This window comes from Pongo pygmaeus, chromosome 13, assembly GCF_028885625.2.
Source record: "Pongo pygmaeus isolate AG05252 chromosome 13, NHGRI_mPonPyg2-v2.0_pri, whole genome shotgun sequence".
In the NCBI taxonomy this organism is placed as follows: Eukaryota; Metazoa; Chordata; class Mammalia; order Primates; family Hominidae; genus Pongo; species Pongo pygmaeus.
In genome coordinates this window covers 116,939,531-116,963,928 of record NC_072386.2, presented here as the reverse complement: position 1 = coordinate 116,963,928, position 24,398 = coordinate 116,939,531, and the positions used below count along the sequence as shown (strand labels likewise).

At 39.0% G+C, this 24,398-nt stretch overlaps 1 long non-coding RNA gene across 1 annotated transcript; it reads left to right on the top strand.

The window, feature by feature from the left end:
- Positions 1-4,111: 4,111 nt before the first annotated feature.
- LOC129043438 (uncharacterized) lies at positions 4,112-9,898 on the top strand. The gene is made up of 3 exons (XR_008504466.1): positions 4,112-4,180; positions 7,629-7,786; positions 8,037-9,898. It is a non-coding gene; the product is annotated as an uncharacterized LOC129043438 (long non-coding RNA).
- The last annotated feature ends 14,500 nt before the right edge of the window (positions 9,899-24,398 follow it).

The following is a 24,398-nucleotide window of genomic DNA, read 5'->3' as shown; positions in this document are numbered from 1 at the left end:
ATCCAATTCCATATTTTATTATACTCTCCCTTTCCAGGGACTCCATCTCCAATGTGGACTGGCTCCTCCTTGGCTCTGTGCATTGCTTCTCTTCTGAGATTTCTCTTTGCTGTTTTTCTGGGTTGGCCCATTGTTTCTTGGATACCATGTATCCTTTTCCTTGGTTTACTCCCTCATTTTGCTGGAGCACATTCTCAAATAATTTCCTTTAAAAAGAGTGCACTGGAGGTAAAACTTTGTGAGACTCTTTCTTTTAATCTCACGTTGATCAATAGTTTGGCTGGGCATATAAATTCAGTTGGAAATGATTTCTCTCAGAATTTTGATGATACTGAAAATATTGCATCCAATGCTACTATTGATGGCATTTTGGTACTTAATCCTTTATGTATGACATATTTTTCTTTCTTGAAGCTTTTTATATTGCCTATTTTTGGTGTTCTGACATTTCATGGCAGTGTATCTATACATTGATTACTTTGCATTTATCTTTGTTGAGCATTCAGTGGTTCTGTCTATTCTGTAGACTTGTATTCTTCAGCTGTGAGAAAATTTCTTGTATTATATCTTTGTTAATTCTTCCTCCACTCCCCCTTTTAAAATTAATTTTTTCTGGATCTACAATTAGTCAACTATTGAAACCCTTAAATAAATCCTTTATGTTTCTTATTTTCTTCTTGTTTTCTGCCTCCTTTATCTTGATCTTACCTCCTGGGAAAATCCCTTAAATTTATCTTTTAATTCTATTGAATTTTCACTTCAGCACTTCAATTTTTAATTTCTCAGAGTCCTTTCTTATTGATAGTTCCTTTTTCATAGACAGTACAGTATAGTCTAGTTACAAGTTTTTCATCTTTAATTTTTCTGAGCACACTAATTTGATTCTTTTGAAATACTCTTCTACTTTGCATGTTATCTTGATTTCCTCTGGGGTCACGTTTTCTGTTTATACACTTGATTTCTCTATTTTATCTTGGTTATCTTTATATTTAAGAGGCAGGCAATGAAAAGCTGACTGGGAGCCCTGTGTATATGAGTAGTTGAGCTGAAGACCCCAAATGAGGTAGGGCTAGAATGAGGTAGTCTTTTTTGCTGTGGCCTTCCCCAATGAGGAACCCTCTGACCTCTTGCCTGGTGGCTAGACAGTGGAGTTCTGGGTGTTCTGTGTGTAGGAATAGGGTTGGGAGATCTAGGAGTAGATAGCATTATCCACTAGCCTTCAGTCAACCCCCTTGTTTTAAGCTCCACGTGCCACTCCCACTTTCCCTTACACATGGCATCTTTGAGGCCAAGTCTCTCCAAGGTTCTACAATATCAGACCCTTTTGTAATTTGCTTATTTGCATTTTTGTATAATTTAAATGTGTGAATATACCACAATTTATCTATTTTGATAAATTTATTCATTCTATTATTTTTGGGCATTTAGGTAGTTTTGAGTTTTTGACTATTATAGATAGTACAACTATGGACACTTTAGTACATGTCCGTGATAAAACATTTAGTGTGGTGTATACCAAGGAGTGGAATTGCTGGGCCACAGGTATGCATATATTCAGCTTTAGCAGTTAATGAATTTGCCAAAGTACCCACCTACAGTGCATGAGAGCTCTTGTTCTCTATGTCCTCTTTAATATTTGATATTTTGTCTTTTTAACTATCGTGGTGGGTAGCAGTGTATCTTGTAATTTTAGTTGGTTTGCGTTTCTCTTATGACTAATGAAGTCAAGCACCTTATCATATGTGTATTGGCCTTTTGAATATCTTCTTTTGTGAGATGCCTGTTAAAGTTTTTTCCCCCATTAAAAAAATATGGTTTGTCTTTTTCTTATTGAGTTGTAGCAAATTTTATGTATCTTATGAATCTAAGTTCTTCATTAAATGAGTTGTAAACATCTTCTCCCACTCTTTCCATTAGCTTTTCACTCTCTTGCTGGTATCTTTTAGGAATAGAATTTTTAAATTTTAATATGTTCAATTTATAAATTTTTTTCTTACATAGCCTTTTTGTGACTTGTTTAGGACACGTTTGCTTACTCCAAGGTCATAGAGCTGTTCTCCTATGTTTTCCTCTAAAAGCTTTATTGTTGGCTGGGCCGGGCACGGTGGCTCATGCCTGTAATCCCAGCACTTTGGGAGGCTGAGGCAGGTGGATCACTTGATTTCAGGAGTATGAAACCAGCCTCACCAACATGGTGAAACCCCATCTCTATTAAAAATATAAAAAATTAGCTGGGTATGGTGGTACGTGCCTGCAATCCCAGTTACTCGGGAGTCTGAGGCAGGAGAATTGCTTGAACCCAGGAGGCAGAGGTTGTAGTGAGCTGAGATTGTGCTGCTGCATTCCAGCCTGGGCGAAAGAGCGAGACTCCATCTCAAAAAAAAAAAAAAAAAAAAAAAAGCTTGATTGTTTTACCTTTCACATTTAGCTCTGCAAAGTTCTACAATAATCTGGAATAGATTTTTGTGTGTGATGTGAGATAGGGGTCAAGACACACTTATTTTCTTATGGATATCCAATGGACCCAGCACCATTTACTGAAAAGATCACTCCTTTCCCATTGTATGATGGTGTTGTCTTTGTCATACATACAGGAATCATGTATGTGTAGGTCTGTTTCCAGACTTTCTCCTCTGTTCCATTGGTCAGTTTGTCCACCCTTGTACCAATACCACACTGCCTTCATTACCATAGCTTTATTAAAAGTCTTGGCATACAGTTTTGTTTTTCTTCTTCAAGTTTGCCTTGGATTTTTCTTAGACTCATGTATTAGCTGTGCTCTCCCCCCTAACCCCAGGGCCTTTGCACATCCTCCCTCTGCTGAAACACCTTTCCTTTCTCTTATTACCTGTTAGCTCTTACTCATTCTTCAGATCACACCTCAGTTGTTATTTCCTCAGAGAAACTTTCCTGAACTCCCCGACCTGGTCAAATGCCCCACAAAGCCTTCATAACACAACCCACCTCTCTCTGTAACATTAAATGCAATTCAACTTTTCATGTATTGTTGTGGTTATTTGATCAATGGGTTTTCCTTCTCTAATCTGTTGAGCTCCACAAGGAAGGGAATCACTGTTTTATTGATATATTTTCAGGGCTTAGCACAACTAGACACTTAATCAAAGTTTTTGAATACACTAAGGCAAGAGTCCCTTATTCATGGAGATCTGTGTATGTGTGTGTGTCTGCATGTGCCTTTGAGTGCATGTGTATGAAGAAAACTTTATCAGTGCATGTGTGTGTGTGCAATAACAGAACCCACTTAGGAGCCACAGATCAGGGGAGCTGGACCCCTCCTCTCCTCTTGGGTTCTCCTCCTCCCCTTCCCCTCCCCACCCTTCCCTGTCCAGCACTCCCAGCAGCCTCCTCTCCTTCCTGAGTGACTGGAGGAAGATGCTGGTCTCCAGCTGCCTCTGCTCGGCTGCCCTTGTGCAGTTGTCTGCCAGTTGTGCACGCCGATTACTATGAATGCCACCATCTGGTACGCCACGTGGACATCATAATCTTTTCTTAATTACATTAGCAGCGCAATCAGTTACTGCATTACAAGGCCGGCGATGAGCTTTTAAATCTTGGTGGAAATCATAAATAATTGCGCTAAGTACCAGGCGCCAGATGTGTGCGCCAACTTCGGTTGCACTAGATAAATAGTAACCTCACAAGGGTGTGAGACAGCAGGCAGTCCGGCCGGCCACCGGGCCACACTACACCTGGGCCTCACTGCAGGAAGGCCCTGGCAGCCATGCACCTGAAGAGAGGCGGTGGAAGCAGGCGGAGGTGCCTTCTGAGTGCATGGGTGCCAGCGAGAGAGAGAGGGATCCTCAGACCCACAGCCAGGGAGGGTGTGGGAGGAACATGGAGACAGACAAAGGGGAAATGAGGTGGGTGGACAGAAAAGAAGAGAAGAATGGGAGAAGAGAAGGCAGGTGGGGAGGAGGAGGAGAGGAGAAAACAGAGCCAGGGAGAGAGACACTGAGACAGAGATAGAGAGAGACACACAGAGAGTGACAGGAACAGAGAAAAAGAGAGTGCAACAAAAAGATCCAGGATGCCTGGGGAGGCTGGGAGAACAAAGAGAAGGCCTTGTTTCAGCTGACCTCTCGCTCTTGGCCAGCAGTTGGAAGGGATCCCAGGGACGGGCTCAGCTACTCAGGGCAGCAGCCAGGCATCGGTGCAGAGGGTGAGTGAAACTAGGCCCAGGCCCGAGGGGTTTCCCGCAGGGCGCTCTGGGCTCCGGGAAGGAAGCCCTCCTGGCTTCTCTGTCTCTTTCTGAAAACCGCCTGAGTCTGAGAGGGAAAGAATACGTCACAGAAGATTCAGGAGCAGCAGCGCTGGTGTGTGACAAGGTAGTCACTAGAACCGCTTTAGGTAGGCAGGAGGCCCGCGATTGGGGGAGCCTCTCTGAGGGGTGATTTTTAAGCTGACACATGTCTGGTAAGTCACTGTGAGCCAGGTGACGAGCAGGTGAAAGGATGGGAGCATGTTCCAGGAGGGGAGGCAGCACACACAAAGGCACAGAGGCAGGACGACGCTGGCATGCTTGAGAACTGGAGAGGAAGCTGATGCTGCTCACACAAAGAAAACCATGGAGAAATGTCAGGAACGTTAGATAAGATGGCTGGTTGAAGATGTGTTTTTCCTACTCACTCCTGAAACCTCACCAAAATGGACTTTAGTGGAATTTTTAAATGTATAAACCCACAGAATAAAGAGAACAGGAGAGGAGACAAAAGCAGACAGGAGATTTTAACAAGATTTTGGAAGCTAGAGGGTAGATGGATGATGGTAAGGGACTTGCAAAGCAGAGAAAGCCGACATCTCAGGCTGCAGGAAGGGGAGCCTGCCAGGAGCAAAGTAACCAGCCCCTGGGCCCTGGGGACCTGGGAAAGGCTCAAACATGGGAGGCTGGCACTTCTTTCTCTATTTGAAACAGAATCTCACTCTGTCACCCAGGCTGGAGTGCAGTGGCATGATCATGGCTCACTGCAGCTTCAACCTTCTGGGCTCAGGCAAATCCTTCTGCCTCAGCCTCTTGAGTAGCTAGGACCACAGGCATGGACCACAGGGCAGAGAGAGGGAGCGACAGGAGAGGACAGGTTGAAGCCTCATTTAGCCAGGTGGCCAACTATTCCCAGCACAGCAGAAGACAAGAAGTCAACTCTTTGAGAAGCTGACTGGAGGCGACTCAGGATTTGGGGCATTCGCAAAGGAAAGAGTGAGACCCAGACTAAAACTGGGAGGAAAACAGATTAAAGAATTAAAGGGTGGGATTCCCACCTTGTCTTCCCACGCTGTTTACGGGATGTGGGCAGTTGGGCTTCAAGCTGTTCCCATGTCTCCCTCCCTCTCCAGGTCATGAGACTAGAGAATTCTTTTCTGGGGAAACCACCTGGCATGGGGACAAGGTCTACAGGGATCATGATTTGAGATTTGAAACCCTCTAATGAAATCTCCAGTCTCGGCCTGGTCACCCTTGGGCCCCACCCAGGTGCATAGAGCTTGCTTTTTTGTTTGTTTGTTTCTGTTTTTTGTTTTTTTGAAACGAAGTCTCCCTCCACTGCCCAGGCTGGAGTGCAGTGGTGTGATCTTGGCCTGGGTTCAAGTGATTCTTCTGCCTCAGCTTCCACCATAGCTGGGACTACAGGCAAGGGCCACCATGCCCAGGTAATTTTTTTATTTTTATTTTTTACTAGAGACAGGGTTTTGCCATGTTGGCCAGGCTGGTCTTGAACTCCTGACCTCAGGTGATCCACCTGCCTTGGCCTCCCAAAGTATTGAGATTACAGGCGTGAGCCACTGCGCCCGGCCCTGGTCAGCTTCTTACACCACACTTTTAAACATGAATGACAGACAGTCAAGAGTCACCAGATATTTGTAGAAAACTCTATAATGAAAGCCAGAGACCAAAGATTCAGGAAAATAGAAAAAGGCAACTAGGAGGAAAAAGAGACAATACATTTAAATAAACACCCATAAATAACATCCCCTGAAAGATACGAGAAGGCATTGCAGTCATAAAATAAGATTTAAATGTTACATATATATTTTTTAAGGGAATGTTGGGATAACATAAAAGGGTTGGAAGATAAAGTTCAGATAACTCAGAAGTTAGAATAAAAATAGATTTTTTTTTTTCTTTTTTTTTTTTGAGATAGGGTCTTGCTCTGTTACCCAGGCTGGAGTGTTAGTGGTGCAATCATGGCTCACTGTAGCCTGGACCTCCTGGGCTCAAGTGAGCCTCCCACTTCAGCCTCTCAAGTACCTGGGGCCACAGGCATGTGCCACCATGCCTGGCTAATTTTTCTGTATTTTTTATAGAGACAGGGTCTCCCATGTTGCCCAGCTAAGAAAATTTGTTAAGTAGGGTATGAAGTATGACAAAATTAAAGAATCAATCCAGGAGGTCCAACATCCAACTATCAGAGACCAAGAAAGAGAGAAGAAATAAATCAATTCAGGAGTTCTAGAATGATGCTAATAAGTGTTCTAGAAAAAGAGAAGGGAAAGCAAAAAGGAGAACATTATCAAAAAAAATACAAGAAAATCTCCCAGAATTGAAGGACTTGAATTTCAGGATTGAACGGTAACACTCCAGGCCGGGCACAGTGGCTCCTGCCTATAATCCTAACACTTTGGGATGCTGGGGCGAGAGGACTGCTTGAGCCCAGGAGTTTAGGACCAGCCTGGGCAACATAGGGAGACCTCATCTCTACAAATAATTTAAAAAGTAGCTGGGCATGATGGCATGTGCCAGTGGTCCCAGCTACTTGGGAGGCTGCAGCAGAAGGATTTGCCTGAGCCCAGGAGGTTGAGGCTGCATTGAGCCATGATCATGCCACTGCACTCCAGCCTGGGTGACAGAGTGAGATTCTGTCTCAAAGGAAAAAAGAAAGGTAGGCAGGAAGGCAGGAAGGCAGGAAGGCAGGAAGGAAGGATGGAAGGAAGGAAACACTCTAGCCCAATGAAGAAAGACCCACACTTAGGCATATTGTTGTGAAATTTCAGAACACCAAGTATAAAGAGAAGATCCTGGAAATTTCCTGAAAGGAAAAAGTTACATACACAGAATTGGGAACCAGAACAGTATACCTTCCCAATAGCAACCCTGGAAGCTACATGACACAAAGACTTAAAAATTATAAGAAAAAACTATTTCCAACAAAGAATACTGAAGCTCATGTAGATATAATTTAACTGTCCCTAAGAGTAGAATAAACACATTTTCAGATATGCAAGATAAAAGGTAAAGTTAGCTCTTATGTGTTCCTTCTCAAGATGCTACTGGAAGACATATGCCTACAGCTAAATGAGGGAGAAAATCAAGAAAGAGAAAAGCATGGGATCCAGGAAATGAGATCCCACAGAAATGCAAAGGGAAAAACTGGGGTAAAAACTAGCAAATGATAAAAACAAAGCAATTATTAACTCTGGAAATAAACAAAAATCATACAAGAAAAGCATATATTAATAGTACACTACATGGCTCAGCTATGGTCAATATTTATACAGTTCTTACGTAAATATTGAGTACTCAACAAAAATTGTGATGTAACTATGTTGGAAGGATGGGAAGAGGGGGATATGTGTGGTGTGGTGTAAGATAAATAAATACTCTTCTTTTTTACTAGAAAGCCAACAGATTTTTCTTTAAAAATGTGAAACTAGCAGTATAAACCAGTGTTTTGAAGTACAAAGGTAAATAGCAGAAGATACCAGTGAACGCATGTAAAGTGGCTGTCTTGTGGGAAAGGAAACTGAAGATATAGTGGAGACTATTGTTTTTGTTGTAAGTTCATGCTGCTATTTGACTCTAAACCATATACATGTACTTTGATAAACATTTTAAAATTCAATTAAAAAAAGAAATCAGGAGGTGGAGACTAGCAAGGTGAACAGGTACCAGATGTGGTAGAACCTCATGGGCCATTTTAAACAGTTGCAACTTTCCCTAAGAGCAATGTGGTGCCATAGAGGGGTTTTCAGTAGGGGAGTTACAACATCAGACTTATTTTTCTAAAACAAAATTTTGTTTCCAGTTGCAACGTTTGGGGCTGACTTTCCAGAATTACCCAGGATTGACCTGTGGGAGATGTCTGGGCCCCCTGTGCCTTGCAAAGCTTCACATGGGTGATGATATTGAAGACCAGGTGCGGATCAATGGGGGCTCCATGGCAAATGAGAAACAGAGGAAGAACTAACCTTCCTACCCACCAGTGCTCACTGGCACTCAACCATAGCCTTGCTTTTGTTTCTGGAGGAAGGGCCATTGGGATCAACTTAAGAACATGGCAGAACAGAGATGCTTGCTGAATTAGTTGATTGGAAGCACAAAATTATTTTAGTAGTTGTTGCAAATTGCTTCACTTCTCTGGGTTTCAGTGTAGAACTCAATGGTAATGCGAATAGTCTTGATCTCCATAGGGTCATTGTGGGGCCTCAATGAGATAGATTCTGTAGAGCTTTGGGCTTGATTGGTGTACAGTGTTCAATGAGTGTGCTGGGAGAAACTCATGTCCCCACTTCTGGTGTTTCCTTCCAGGAGGAGAGAGGTCCCTCTGGGTAGCACCCCTGGCCTCTCTGTCTGCTCCCTGGGTTCTGCCTTTGGAAGTGGGAGGTGATGTGCTTGGTAGGGAAGCTTGAGGGCAGGAGCTGGGTCTGGGTAGCTCAGCTGCTTCCTCTTCCATTCTCAGGAGTCAGCTGTCTATGGGAAGCACCCATTCTGGTCACCCCCTGTAAGCCATAAATGTAAGGGGCAGGCTGGATCCTTCGGGGAAGGCAGCCCCAGTTAGGGTGGCTAAGTCTGCACATTCAGGATAGTGTTCCTAGCTGACACATTGGGCCTAGTGCCTAGTGAACAAGCAGTGGAACGTGGGGAGCAAATTAATACTCAAGGACTGAGGCTTTTGAGGGGACCAGGCCATCAGATTTTTATTTTATTTTATATTTTTACAGGCAAGCTGCTATTTTTATACAGGCATAGGCCTTAGCAAGTGGGTTGAGTTGGTTCCTGAGGCCTTAGGCTAAGAGCTGCTGCAGCTCACCCTGGGCAAAACAGTGCCTGCCTCAGCATGGGCCACCAGGTTCTCTGAAGATGCCAGTAGGCCTTAGGGCCCCTGTGGACAGGCATTGCAGACAGTATGCCTTGATTATAGGGAAAAGAAAGTTTACCCATATATAGACTCTTTCAGTGTCTGACTGCTGTTGTAACAAATTACCACACTTAGTGGCTTAAGAAAACACAACCTTCTTATCTTGCTGTTCTGGAGGTCAGAAGTACAAAAGCATTTCACTGGATCAAAATCAAGGTGCATAGTCACGCTCCCTCCAGAAGCTCTAGGAAAGAATCAATTTCCGTGCCTTTTCCAGCATCTAGAAGCCGTCCGTCTTCCTTTGCTGGTGATCCTTTCCTCCTCCTTCAAAGCCAACAGTGTAGCATCTTCTCATCTCTCTCTGTTCTGTTGTTATATCAACTTTACTTCACTCTGAGCCTCCTGCCTCCTCTTAGAAGGACCCTGGTGATTACATTTAGGACCCACTGGGGTCATCTAGCATAATCTTTCCATCTCAAGATCTTTAATTTCATCACATCTTCAATATCCCTTTACCATAGCCACAGGCTCCAGAGACTAAGCCATAAACATCTTTGGACAGAAACATCATTATTCAGCCTACCACATAGACCTTTATCTTCAGTTTTTAATTTTTATGAGTACATAGTAGGTATATATATTTATGGGGTACATGAGGTACTTTAATACAGGCATATAATGCATAATAATCCCATTAGGGTAAATGGGGTAGCCATCACCTCAAGAATTTGTCCTTACTTTAGTGTTACAAACAATCCAATTATACTCCTTTAATTATTTTAAGATGTATAATAAATTTGTATTGACTGTCATCATCCTGTTGTCTATATTTTTGTACACATTAACTATCCCTCCTTTCCCCTACACCACCCTTCCCAGCCTCTGGTAACCCTCCTCCTACTCTCTATCTCTGTGAGTTCAATTGTTTTAATTTTTAGCTCCCACAAATAAGTGAGAACATGTGAAGTTTGTCTTTCTGTGCCTCGTTTATTCCCTTTTTTTTTTTTTTTTTTTTTTTGAGATGGAGTCTCACTCTTGTCGCCCAGGCTGGAGTGCAATGGCCATGATCTCAGCTCACTGCAAGCTCCACCACCCGGGTTCACGCCATTCTCCTGCCTCAGCCTCCCGAGTAGGGGCCTGGCTTATTTCACTTAACACTTCATTATGTCCTCCAGTTCCATCCATGTTGTTACAAATGACAGGATCTCATTCTTTTTCATGGCTGAATAGTACTCCGTTGCATATATGTACCATATGTTCTTTGTCCAGGTGTCTGTTGATGGACACTTAGATTGCTTCTAAATCTTGACTATTGTGAATAGTGGTGCAATAAACGTGAGAGTGCAGATATCTCTTTGATATCCTGCCACACAGACCTTTGATACATTAAGAGGAGGAACGATCACCTATAACTTTTATGATTTTTCAGTACAATTTAAACTGCACCCAAGTTCCATGCCCTACAATACCAAGTGTGAGCCTGCACCATTGTATTGCTAGTGTGAGGCTGAGGTAGACAGCGGAGGGAGGCTGCCAAAAACCCCATGTCTTTCTATGTTGCCTTGTGGTACAGGGCTAAGAAGAGCTGGGAATTAATGTGGCTTCCCCACAGGTTCTTAGGGATCACACACCCCACCATATGGTCTACAGTTGCCTCTGGAATAATCATGGCCTTGGGTGTAGAGATTCAACTCCAGGCTTCACTGTCAAAATAGCATATTTTATTAATGTAAAGAAGGAACAGAGAATCTGTTATAAAGAGATGTGTTGTCATCTTAGGTTCACAGAGGAACAACTCAGTAACATCGCAAACCCCAAAAATTACAAAAAGAGCTAAGGAAGCTCGTACTTGAAGGACTCTCTCTGAGAATTAAGCTGTCCAGGAAATCAGGGTGTCTGGAGCAAAGTATGCCTCAGATGATCAAAACAGATGCAGTAGGAGAAAGGAAACAGAATTAAAAACAGCTCCACTAAGCTGGAGGAAGAGACAGATTTTCTGAAGAGAAACATTGAGATCTTGGGAACGGACTGGATGGATATGAAACGGCAAATGTGATCTTGAAGGCAGAATAGACATACAGGAAAAGGAAATAAATGTAGGCACAGCATTTGAGAAGGGGCCATGTCTCAGTTGTTACTAGACCAGAAACGGTAATTGAGGCCACAGAAATTCACTAAGGAAGAGAAGCAAGGTCTCAGAGAGACTAGAATGATTCTCCCCAAGGGAACCATATCCAGGAAACCTCTTACAGACACACACACACACACACACACACACACATTCAGACACACACAGAGAGAGAGAGAGAGAGGAAAGAGAGAATGGGAGAAGAAAGAGAGAAAAAGAGAAGAAAGAGAGAGAAAGGGAGAGAAAGAGAAAGAGAGCGAGTGAGCACATACTATTGGAGCAAATGACGACCCTCCCCTTAGATATCTACTGGGGCATCAAATCCAAGGAGTTACAGAAAATCCAGACAAATTTAAGAAGAAGAGGAAGATCAGTATAAAATACTAGAAGCATCACTAACTAGGTGAGTTTCAAGGTGCTAGAACCACTGTAGCTGGAGATCAAGGTATTACTTGGTCCCTGAGAAACGGCCTATTAACGTAAGGAATTAGGACCCTCTGAAGCCGTGGTTCATTGCCCTGGCTACACGTAAGATTCACCTGGGGAATATTTTCAACCTAGTGATGCTTGACCACCACCCCAGGTCAAATTAATCAGCATCTGATGCTCTCAGGCAGGGGTGCTTCAGCAGGCATCAGAATCATCTGGGGGGCTTGATAAAACACTAATTGCTGGGTCCTGCCCACAGAGTTTCTGCTTCAGTAGGTCTGGGGTGGAGCTTGAGAATTTTGAATTTCTAACTAATTCCCAGATGATGCTGAGGTTACTGCCTGGGGACCCACTTTGAGGACCACTTTTTCTAAGGAAAGGCACTGCAAAGATAAAACTGAATAAAGGGGCGTCAGGTAGGACAATGGCAGATGGAGGCATGCCTCGGTTCGATGCTGGATGATGGAGAAGATCTCCTGGAAAGATGATCTGATTTAGCAAGTAAAGATGGGGAAAGATACATTTGCTCAATGGATGCTTTCAGCATAGCCAGAACGTTCTGATTTAGTTTTCTCTCACTCTGGGAGATACCACAAGACAAAAACAGTGCCTTCCTGGTAGAAGGGGAACCCTGAGGGAGCATGAAACTTCAGGGACATGCCCCATGATTGCAGAATAAGATAAAGTGAGAAGGATCCTCAAGGCCTGGAACCGAACTTTCCAAGTCAAAGAAAGCCTGCTCTGAGAAGCACATGGCAGAGATCCTGGTCCTCCCTAGGACCCCACGGGAAAAGGCTACAAAAGCCACACTCACTGTGTCAGTTCAAGCACCTGCTAAGAGTAACTTTGCAGCAAAAGCAAGTGTGGAGACGAGGGAAACCGCATCTGTAGAACAGTGCTTCTCAAATTTTGCTGCATATTACAATTACCTGGGAGCTTTTCAACTGCTGTATGTGTAGACTGCAACCCATATCAAATCAGAATTTCTGGGGGGTGTTACCCAGACATTCACATTTTATAAAACTCCCCAAGGGATTCCAAAGTACAGCCAAGTTTAAGGACAGCCCTTGCTCCTCAAAGGATGGCCCACAAACATCACTCTCATTACCTTGTTAGAAATGCAGAATCTGCCGGGCGCGGTGGCTCACGCCTGTAATCCCAGCACTTTAGGAGGCCGAAGTGGGTGGATCGCCCTAGGTCAGGAGTTCAAGACCAGCCTGGCCAACATGGTGAAACCCTGTCTCTACTAAAAATACAAAAATTAACTGGGTGTGGTGGCAAGTGCCTGTAATCCCAGCTACTTGGGAGGCTAAGTCATGAGAATCACTTGAACCCAGGAGGCGGAGGTTGCAGGGAGCCGAGATCACATTATTACACTCCAGCCTGGGTGACAGAGTAAGACTCTGTCTAAAAAAAAATGCAGAATCTTAGGTCTTACACCAGCCCACTGAATTAGAATCTGCTTTTTATCAACATCCCTCGGGATCTGTGTGCACATGGACGCCCGAGAAGCACTGCTCTAGAAGGAAGGCTTCTTAGCCTTAAGCAGTTTCAGAGCAGGAGGCATTGGCAACAGGACTGGGGTAGGGTTTTGAGAACACCAGCTCCAAGTCATGATGGAGGCTGTGTCATTAGATAGAGCCCACGTCCAATTCATCACTGAAGTTCCAGAAACAGAAGCTTCTGTGGGACAGCACTGGAGGGAAAGAAGGTTACTGCAGATAAAGCCTGCCAATGGTTAACAGTGGAAAGAGGGATAGTGACACAGAAGACTTGAGTTTTTGTTTTCAGTGTTTCTGTACCATTTGTATTTCTTAGCCGTGTGTGTGTGCATGCATGTGCACACACAATAGGGGTTAGTAAAGATTATGTTGATGGTGAGATTATGGGATATTCTTTAACATTTTCTTTAATAAAAAAATCTAACAAATGGTATTTTTTAAAAAGCAATATACAAGCAAAAGCTATGAGAAATACCAGGATGAATTTGGCAAAGTCACAATCTTAATAGGGTACCTTAATATTATTGCATTGCTTAGTCTTTGTCAAATCAAGTAGGCAAAAAGAAATAAAAATATGAGAGATAGGAATAATTTCATTAATAAGGTTATTTACTAGAAACATTTCAAAATCGGCAATCTACAAATATAGAATATATAATCTTAACAAGTTCCAGTTAGCATTTTAAAAAAAATTATTCATTTTTCTAACCCACAAAGGAAATGTTAATAACTTTCAAAAGGTAGGAAGTTTAAGCCACAAGAGAGCAGAGAACATGTCTGTCTCATCACCACTCAGTCCTCAGAGTCCAGTACAGTGGCTATACAATTGAGTAGGTTCTCAATTAGCATTTATTGATGGGAGAAGGCTGTATTTTCTTGCATGCAATAAAACAAAAAATTCATAACAGAAGTGTAAGCAAATAAAAAGCTTAAAGCATTTGGAAAATAAAATAAATTATTTCAAAATAACCTTTAAAATCAATGGGATATCAATTGCAACTCAATATGATTTTTCATGGAATTTTACAAGCTGGTTCTAAAATTAATATGGAACAACAAATGTACATGAATTGACCAGAGAAATATTTAAAATAATCTATTTTTGTTCTATAAGAGTCATAATTTAATAAAATAATAGGAATTAAAAGGGTGTGATATTGGTGCTGGAAAAGGCAGTTAAATGAACAGAACTGAGTGGAGTTCAGATATACCGTGTTCACTGATTTATGAATTTAAATAAGATACAATGCCAAATGCTTGAGTAAACTATGTAGTGTTCAATAAATGATATTGGAAAAATTGTATACTATTTGGAAAAAATAAAATTAGATCCTACCTTACACTATCCATAAGGAAAAAGTTCAATAAATTAAAATCCTAAGAGCAAAATGTAAAACAATTGTATTAGAAGAAATGTAGGAGATGTAGGAGACTTTAATATCAACTTGGGGCACAGACAGCTTCTTAGATAAAGCACAGAAACCAAAAGCCATAAATGCAAAGTTTAATAAATTTGACTACACTATAAGTCATAATTCTGCATGATAAATGACACTACAAAAGATTTTGAAAAATGACAAGCATGCTAAAAATATTGACAACCTATTTAAGAGACAAAGGATTAGGATCAAGATGAAAGGACTCTTACAAATCGATAAGAAAAAAATCCAGCAATCTAATAGAAAATGGACAAAGGATGTGGATAGGCAATCCACAGAAAAGGAAATTAATAATGGTCACTAATCCTATTTTAAAAGATGCTTCATTTTACTAATAATCAGGGCACTTGCTGCAAAGTAAAATAAAGAGATACTATTCTTCACTCATTACCTTAGCAATTTTTTTTAAGTTTAAATATAATAAGTGTTGGCAAGATGGGGGTAATACATTCATATGTTATAAGAGCAATATAAAGTTTGTGTAAAATGTACTCAAAATGGCATTCCCACTTTCAAGGGCATTTGGGCAGGACTGAGATGAAAAACTGTACACTCTATAAGATAATTCCATGTCTTTGCTACCTTAGAGCAAGAAACATTGTCACACATTCCTAAGGCAGCTTGCACACGCTGTCTGCTGCACCATTCTCTATAATAGCAAAGCTTGGAAATAATCTAAGTGTCCATCAAACAGAATGTGGTTCAATAAACTATTTTAAATCCATACAATACACTGTAATCATTAAAATGAATCAGATTAATATATAGATATTGACAAGAAAAGATGCTTATTACCGATGGAATAAAGAAAGATGCAGGAAAGTATATACAGTAGAATATATGTTTTAAAAAATTTCCTTCTCTAAGTTCATGTGTATGAATGCCTAGAAAATCTTGCTGTGCCATTCAATATAGCAAATAGCAAACTGAGATGACGTGGTACCCCTTTTTCTCTCACCTAGAATCCTCCTAGAAATCCTGGATCAAATATTCCATAATGCTTTCAAAGTACGGGTTCTATTTATTCCCTTACACACACACACACATACACACACACACACATATAAAAACACCCAGATGATAGAAACAAAGAGGGAAGTTTTCAAAAGCCAGAGCTGTAGGAGTACAAACTAAAATTCAGTAGCTGTTGGGTGAGAAGACTAGATATTACATAGGGCATTAATTTGGATAAGTTTTAAAACAGTGTGGAATTAAATTTCTAGACAAGGATAACATGGACAATGTGGAAGGGAGTGGTTATCAGATCCTTGAATGGGTTGGGACAAGGGCATGAATACTGATTAACTCAGACTTTGGTCATTCAAGCATACATTATAAAAATTTAAGCATACCGTCTGAAAGCAGAGAAATATAAGAGATGTTAAATAAAGCTTTCCAAATAATTAGGAGAAGAAAGGAGGAGAGGAAATACAGAAATCTGATTGATCAAATAGAAAGCAGGAAATGAGGGGGTGAGGTGGGGGATGGGGGAGAGTAAGTAAAGAAAAAGGATGACAAACAGAAAGCTCTCAAAATAAGATCAAGGAAATGTATGTTAGTACTCAAAATAAGTGTAAATGGAATAACTTTGCCAGTTAAAAGACAAAGATACTCAGATTGGGGGTGGGGAAGTGAACAGGTGTATAGTGAAGGACTATGTGTCAGAAAGATTGGGTTTCTTTTTTTCCTATTTTAAAGACAGGGTCTTGCTCTGTTGTCCAGGCTGGAGTGCAATGGCATGAGCATTGCTCACTGCAGCCTTGAACTCCTGGGCTCAAGTGATTCTCCCACCTCTGCCTCCTAAGTAGCCAGGACTACAGGCACACAGCACCACACCCAGCTAATTTTTTTTAAAACTTTTTGTAGAGACCGGGGTCTTGCTATGTTGCCCAGGCTGATCTCTAAGGCCTGGCCTCAAGTGATTCTCCCACCTCAGCCTTGCAAAGTGCTGATACTACAGGTGTGAGCCACCATGCCCAGTGATGATTGGATATTTTTTTAAAAACTAGAAAGTGTTATGTTAGAGAAATTTAATCCAAAAACAAATTTAAAAGCTATATTAAGATCTGGCAAAATAAATTTTGAGACAAAAAAAATTGAAACAAGGAGTAATGTTACAAAATGATAAGAAACAACCAGAAACATGTAAGAATCCTAAACTTGTATGCATCTAACAACAAATTCAAAATATAGAAAGCAAAATATTTCTGGAATTACAAGAAAAAGACAAATCCACAATCGTGGAGATATTTAATGTGCTCTCTCTTATTAATATGTCAAAGAGATGAAAAGTAAAACTAGTAAGGATGAGAAGATTTGAACAACACAGTTAACAAGGTTGAAAGAATAAAGTTATTTAAAACCTTATATTCAAAATTTTGAGAATAATCAGTCTTTACAAGTATCTATGGAATAGTTATAAAAGTCAACCTAGTACTAGACCAGACTAGTTTTTGAAAATTGCAATGTCATGCAGATCATATAGTCTGATAACAGTGTAATAAAATTAGAAATCAATTATAAGTAGACTGCCAAAATGCTCCATTAATTTAGGAAATGAAACAAAAATAAAAGTACCATGTTTTTAAAAAAATATGAGTAGCAATACTGAAAGAAGAAAGTGCTTTAAACAGATGGAAAAACAATGAGTTAAGCATCCATTTCCAGAAAAATAGAGACCAAGTAAACTCCAAGGACAATGATAAAAATGAGAACAAAGAAAATCATAGAAATCAATTAAATGTGAAACAAATTAACAGTAGAGAAGAGAAACAAGACCCTAAATTGATTCTTTGCAAAGATTAATAAAATATATAAACTTCTAGCATGATTTATCAAGAAAAAAAGCACAAATAAACAATATTAAAAATAAAAAAGGAGAACAAAACTTCAGATATAATAAGTCAAAGGAGGGTGCTATGAAGAATTTTATAACAATAAATTAAAAGCTTGAACAATGTTCTAAGATGAATGGAATTTATAAAACTGACCCAAGAAGGGATTGCCTGAATAGATCTACAACCGTTAATAAAATTGTATCAGTATTTTAAACTATAACCACAAAAACAAGACAAAATAAAATTACTAGGTACAGATGATTTTATAAGTAAGATATATCAAAGCTTCAAGGACTAGAAAATCTTTATCCTGTACAATATGTTCTAGCGAATAGAGAGAGAAGGAAAGCGCCTTATCACATTTTTTGAAGCTGATGCAACCTTAATACCAAAACAGACAAGGAGACTACTAGGATTGCCTGCTATAACACAGTTACTTATGACCACAGAGGCAAAGATCCTTAATAAAATATTAGTGAAACAAATTGAGTAATACATGAAAAATGGAAGAAAACATTATAACCAAGCAGAGATTATTTGAGGAATGAAAGTTTAATCTTAAAAAGTACTTAAGTAGTTAGCCCAGTAATATATGAAAAGAAAAACCCATATTATCAGCTCAACAATTGTGGGAGACAGCATGTGACAAAATTGAATGCTCATTTATGAAATGTTATCTGGGGAAGAGAGAGGAACATGCCTGGTTTTATAAGGGGTATTGTATTAGTCTGTTCTCACACTGCTATAAAGAACTGCCTGAGACTAGGTAATTTATAAAGAAAAGAGGTTTAATTGACTCACAGTTCTCCATGATTGGGGTTGGGGGTGGGGGTGCCTCAGGAAACTTACAATCACGGCAGAAGGCATCTCTTCACAGGATGGCAGGAGACAGAAATGAGTGCCGAACAACGGAGGAAGCCCCTTATAAAACCATCAGATCTCGCCAGAACTCACTCACCCTCACGAGAACAGTATGGGGGAAACTGTCCCCATGATTCAATTATCACCACCTGGTCCTGTCCTTGACACGTGGAGATTATTACAATTCAAGGTAAGATTTGGATGGGGACACAGATCAAAACCATATCAGGTATGTATATAAAAGTTATACTATACGTGCTATCTACTCGTGAATAGCAAAAAGCATTCGTATTAAATGCAAAAACAAACAAAAATGGGTGTGGTGGCTCACACCTATAGTCCCCAACACTTTGGGAATCCAAGGTGGGAGGATTGCTTGTATACAGGAGTTTGAGACCAGCCTGGGCAACATAATGAGACTGTCTCTATTTAAAAATAAAGAAGGAGAAAAAACAAAACAAGTAAAACTGATTGCTATGACCACTTGTATTCAATATTGTACTGGACAAATACAACTAATATGATGAGAAAAATATATGGATTGGAAAGGATAGAAGCGTCATTATTCCCAGGTAAAAATATCCTTGCTCACATTTGAAATAAGTTTTCAGGAAATCTACCAACAAACTATCAGAATAATAGAGTTTGGCAAGCCCAATAAATACAAATTCCATACACAAAAATTGATTGCCTTCCTCCATACCAGCAACAAATCATTTAAAAATGTTATTTTTAAAAAGATTCTACTCATAAGATCTAAAAGATATGCAAGAACTTTAAAGAGAATATTATGCAACTTCTTTGAAGGATATAAAAGACTTCTTTGAAGGATATAAATCCATAGATAAGTCATGTTAATGGCCGTGAAGACTCAATATCATAAATATGAACATTTTATCTAAATTAATACATAGCTTTGATGCAGTACCATTCCAAAACAAAAAGAGACTTTTCCCTGGAACTTGATAAGCTGATTTCAAAATATGTCTGCAATCACAGAGAGTCAAGAAGAGCTATTTTTTTGATAAGTGTGTGTATCAGCCTATGAGTTCAGTGATAGGTTCTCCTGCCAGCTAAGAAAATGGAGTAATTTAAATTATGTGGCATTAGTGCCAAGACACAAAAACAGGTCAAAAGAACAGAAAAGAGTCTGGAAACTGACCTATGTATCTAAGGGATTTGCACAAATGGTGAGAAAAGGATGGAGTATTTAATAAGTGATGCTATAATAAATGATCAAGGAGTGGTGGAATTAGAACATCACCTTTTGAAAAAGCCCTAAGGAAGCGATGGATCTAGACAATAATCTCCTATGGTTGCTAACATCCCAAAAATGTGATGTTAGATATTATATCCTTTACTGATGGAAGTACCCAAAATGCTGTTGGAAGCGCTCCTACCAGACATCAAACCTGAATGTGATCAAGTCTCCAGGCTGACTGACTGACTTTCAGCTTACAGGCAACACAAGGGCAGATGAACACGTTACAGGATACCACAGGATACAATCAGGCAGATCTAGAATGTGGGACTCTGTACAGAACAAGCAGTCCAGTTTCTTTAATAAAGAATTTTCAAGAGGAAAAATAAGAAAGGAGATACTTACAGATTAAAATAAATTTAGGAAACATCCAACCAAGTGCAGCGGATGGACTTTATTTGGCTTTTGATTAAAACAAACTGCAAAAAGAAAATGATATAATTTGTAGAAATTTCTTTATTGATATAAAGGGGTTTTTGATTTAATAATGTTATGGTGATTAACAGAGATCTAAACTTTTTAAGGTTCATACTCAAATATTTACAGACAAAATTGTATGATGTCTGGATTTCCTTCAAAATAATTCAAGAGAAGGAGTATTTGGAGGTAGGGATGAAATAAGATTGGCTGTGATTTGATCCTTATTGAAGTTGGGTGATGAGCGCAGGAAGTTTATGATCCTATTCTCTCTTTATACTTTGGTGTATGTTTGACATTTTCTAAAATTAAACAAAGGGAGAAAACAATGCTGGGGTGATTTATTCATATAGAAAAGATAAAATTAGATTCCCACCTTATTTCATATAAAAAATAAATTCCAGGTAGATTAAAGACTAATTGTAAGTTGCAAAATTTTGAAACTTTTATAATAAATATAGGAACACGTGTTTAGAACACTGGGATGGGAAGGATTTGCTAAGCAAGATAGAAAAAGCACTAAATCATAAAAGCAAACTGATACATTTTAGTACCTAAAATTAAAATATTTATGTACAATAAACATATCATAAAGTGAAAGACAAACCACCATCTGGGAGAAACTATTTGCAACAAAATATTAGTCTCCACAATATATAATGAACTTTTACAAATTAATAAGAAGAAAAATGGGAAAATGGGCAAAGGCTCTAAACAGAGAATTCTAAGAGAAAACCCAAATAGTAAATGAACAGGTGAAAAACTCTGCAAACTCACTCGTAATCAGGATAATGAAATTAGAGCAACAAGGAGATGCATTTCACATCTATCAATCAGCAAAACTTAAAAGCTGATGATACCTAGTGATGGAGAAGATTCAAGGGAACAAGAACTCTTGCTGGTAGGAGGGTAAACTGGTGCAACACTGGAGGTATTTTGGTAGTATTGGACTAATCAAGACGAAGGTGCACCTAACTTGTGACTTAGCAACTCCACTTACACGTATCTCCCCTAGATAAATTTTCCCATGTGCCTAAGAGACTTGAATAAAAATGTTTCTCATGTACTACTTGAAATAGTTTAAAAAGAGAAACAATACTACAGTATCTTAAAAAGGAAATGGAAAAATATTCACTCAATAAAATACTAGCAAGCAGATACAAGGAATGCACTCAATCTATATGTATCAACACGAGTAAATATAAAAATCAGGTTTTAAAAAGATATGAAGAGTATGCCACTGTTCATATAAATTTAAAAACATGCAAACAACTTGTATACATTGCCGTGGATATACACTTATGCTGTAAATACAAGGGAATGACATCCACCAACTCCAGGAGAGTGGTATTCTTGGGGGTGGGGGAGTGAGAAAAGAATGCAGGAGGGTTAGGTATGGCGAAATGTTAAACTGATAACACTGAAATGGGTGTCTGTCATCATTTTCTATACTTTTTTGTATATTCAACATATTTCATAATTAAAATTACTTTTTAAAGAAAATGCACTGATTTAATGCTGCAAACATTACCTTGTCATACATTAATTAAAGATGAGATGACTTTTCTATCTGGGAAATCCCAGATAATTAACTAAAAAATATTTACAGCTAACAAGAAATCGTGGTTACCCCAGGGGTAGACTTACTGAGGGGTTTTCACTTTCTACTCTTCTATGTTATTTGCATTTTAAAATAATGAATGGGTAGTACTTTTATATCCAGAAAACAATAATGATATTTTCATTTTGAAAATTAAATAAAATGGAGGGGTAAAAAGTCAAAAACTAATACGATTTGGTAAAGTAGCAGTTTATAAAATATGGCAGGAATAAAAATGTATAAAGTAATACTGGGATAAAATATAACTCAAAAAACCAACTCAAATTATTAAACAACTAAAACATATGTGCAGACCTATGTGGGAAGAGCCATAAAACTTTATATAAAAGGAAGCTTGAATGAATGACAAATATCTGAGAATCAGCAAGAAATGTTCCGGAATGAGAACAGTTGACTGCAGATTTTCTGTGCAGATGTTAATTCTCCCCCAATTAATCTAAGAATTTTTGAAACTCCAAGCAACACATGGGATTTTATTCTAAAACTCATCTGGAAAAATAAGTGGATTAAGACAACAGCTTTGGAGGGCCACAGACCATTGCAATGTCTGAGACACTTTGTCCCTCAAGAAGCAATTTTTGCTCTCTTGGGGGCCATATCACACCCTTTGAGAAATGTATGCATTGGAGCCTTTGTACATTTCCCCCCTCTTGGGGTTGCTCTTATTCTTTTCAATTTTCAGGAACGCTTCATTTGTTTTATGAGTTGCAAATAATCCCATCCAGTTTGCAATTTCTTGGGATTTAACTTCTTACGGTTTTTGCTTTACAAATGTTAAAAAATGTAGTTGGATTTATAAATCTTCCTATGGCTTCTGGGTTTTTTTTTTTTTGTCATATTAGAAAGACCTTTTCCATTCCAAGATTATAAGTACAGTCTCCTGTAGCTTATGGTTTCATTTTCCATGTTTAAATATCTGACCCACCAAAATTTATTTTGATGGTTTTGGGGTGTTTGTTTGTTTTAGAGAGACAGGGTCTCGCTCTGTTGCCCAGGCTGCAGTGCAGTGGCGCAATCATAGCTCACCGTAACCTCAAACTCCTACCACTTCAGCCCCCTGAGTAGCTGGGACTATAGGTGCACAACACCATGCCCTGCTAATTGTCTAATTTTTTGCAGAGATGAGGGGGGCTCTCCCTATGATGCAGAGGCTGGTCTCGAACTCCTGGCCTCAAGGGATCCTCCTGCCTCAGCCCCCTAAACCACTGAAATTACAGACGTGAGCCACCACGCCCAGCCTGGAATTTATTTTCATGTAAAATATAAAGTAGGGATTCAACTTCTTCCCCCAGATGACTGCTTGATTATCTCAAGATCTATTGTTGAATGATCAATATTCAACTCCCCTGCCCCGATTTGAAATGCCACCTCTATCATACATTAAACTAGCATTGATATCTGTGTATGCAAGTACTGTGCCTTTACTATACTCTTCTACTTATTACAGTCCTACAATGTGTTTTATTATCTGGTGCACTATTTTCCCCTAATTTCTTGGCATTTAAGAATTAGTTTCTTATTTTGGTTTGTTCATTTTTAGCTGAACTTTAGAATTGGCTGGTTTCATCAAACTATACAGTTGGCATTTTGATGAGATGCTGATACATTTTAAATTAATTTAAAAAGAGCTGACATCTTTATACTGAATCTTCCTACCCAAGAACATAAAATAACTTTCCATTGTTAAAGTCATCATGTGTAACCCTCAGTAGTATCTCAAGGCTTTATTCATTTATCTATTATACATTTTTCATTGTGAGTATCTCATTATGATAAAATACTGAATATGTGCACATGGGTATGAATAATACATACATACTCTTGATTCTCCTTTTAATTTTGTTGCCATCCACATTATTGAACAATCTTATTGTTTATAACAGTTTTTTAGTTGAGTCTCTTGGGTTTTCCAGCTATACAATCACATCATCTTCAAATAAAGATAATTTAATATCCCACTTTCTTATTTTCATACCTCTAATGTCTTTCTTTAATTACATTGGTTATTTATTCCAGAACAATGTTAAATAATAGACCAATAGAGTAATATTGGACATTTTTGTTCTATCTTGACTTTAATGGGAATGCTTGCAGTGTTTTTCCCATTAAGTATTAAGCACAAATTATTTTTTTCCTAATAAAAGTATCAACTAAGGCTTATGGGTCGAGATGAATCTATTTTATATGCTAGAGAAATAACTATTTCTTTCTATTTTATTAAATGTCTTAAACATTAAGAATATATATTGAATTTTTTCAAATGCCTTTTCAGTGTTTAGGAGATGATTCTATGAGCCATCTCCTCAGACCTATGAATATGATGAATTATATTAATAGATATTTCCCAACATTTTATTATGAAATTTTTCGAACATATACCAAAGTTGAAGGAATCTTACAGTGAACAAACTTATACCTACTACTTGCATGCTACCATTAACGTGTTTCTGTACTTGCCTTATCACAGAACAGATAATACGTTTTAAAATACTGATTTTAATTGATCTTAAAATATTGAACCTTTCTTGTATTACTGTATTAAACTTCACTCGGTCTTAGTATATTAGTTTTATTTTGTTTTGAAGTACTGTTGTATTTCCTTTACTATTTTAATTTGGACTTTTGTATTAATCTTCACAAGTGTATTTTTGCATGTGGGCTGTATGTGTGCATCTCTTTGTTGGGTTTTGGGGGTCAAATAGTTTTGTTTCACAAAAACAGTTTAAGTATCTTCTTTTAAATAGGCACTGGAACAATTTAAATACCATTGAAATTACCTGTTTCTTAAATAATTGGTATAATTCCTCTGTAGAA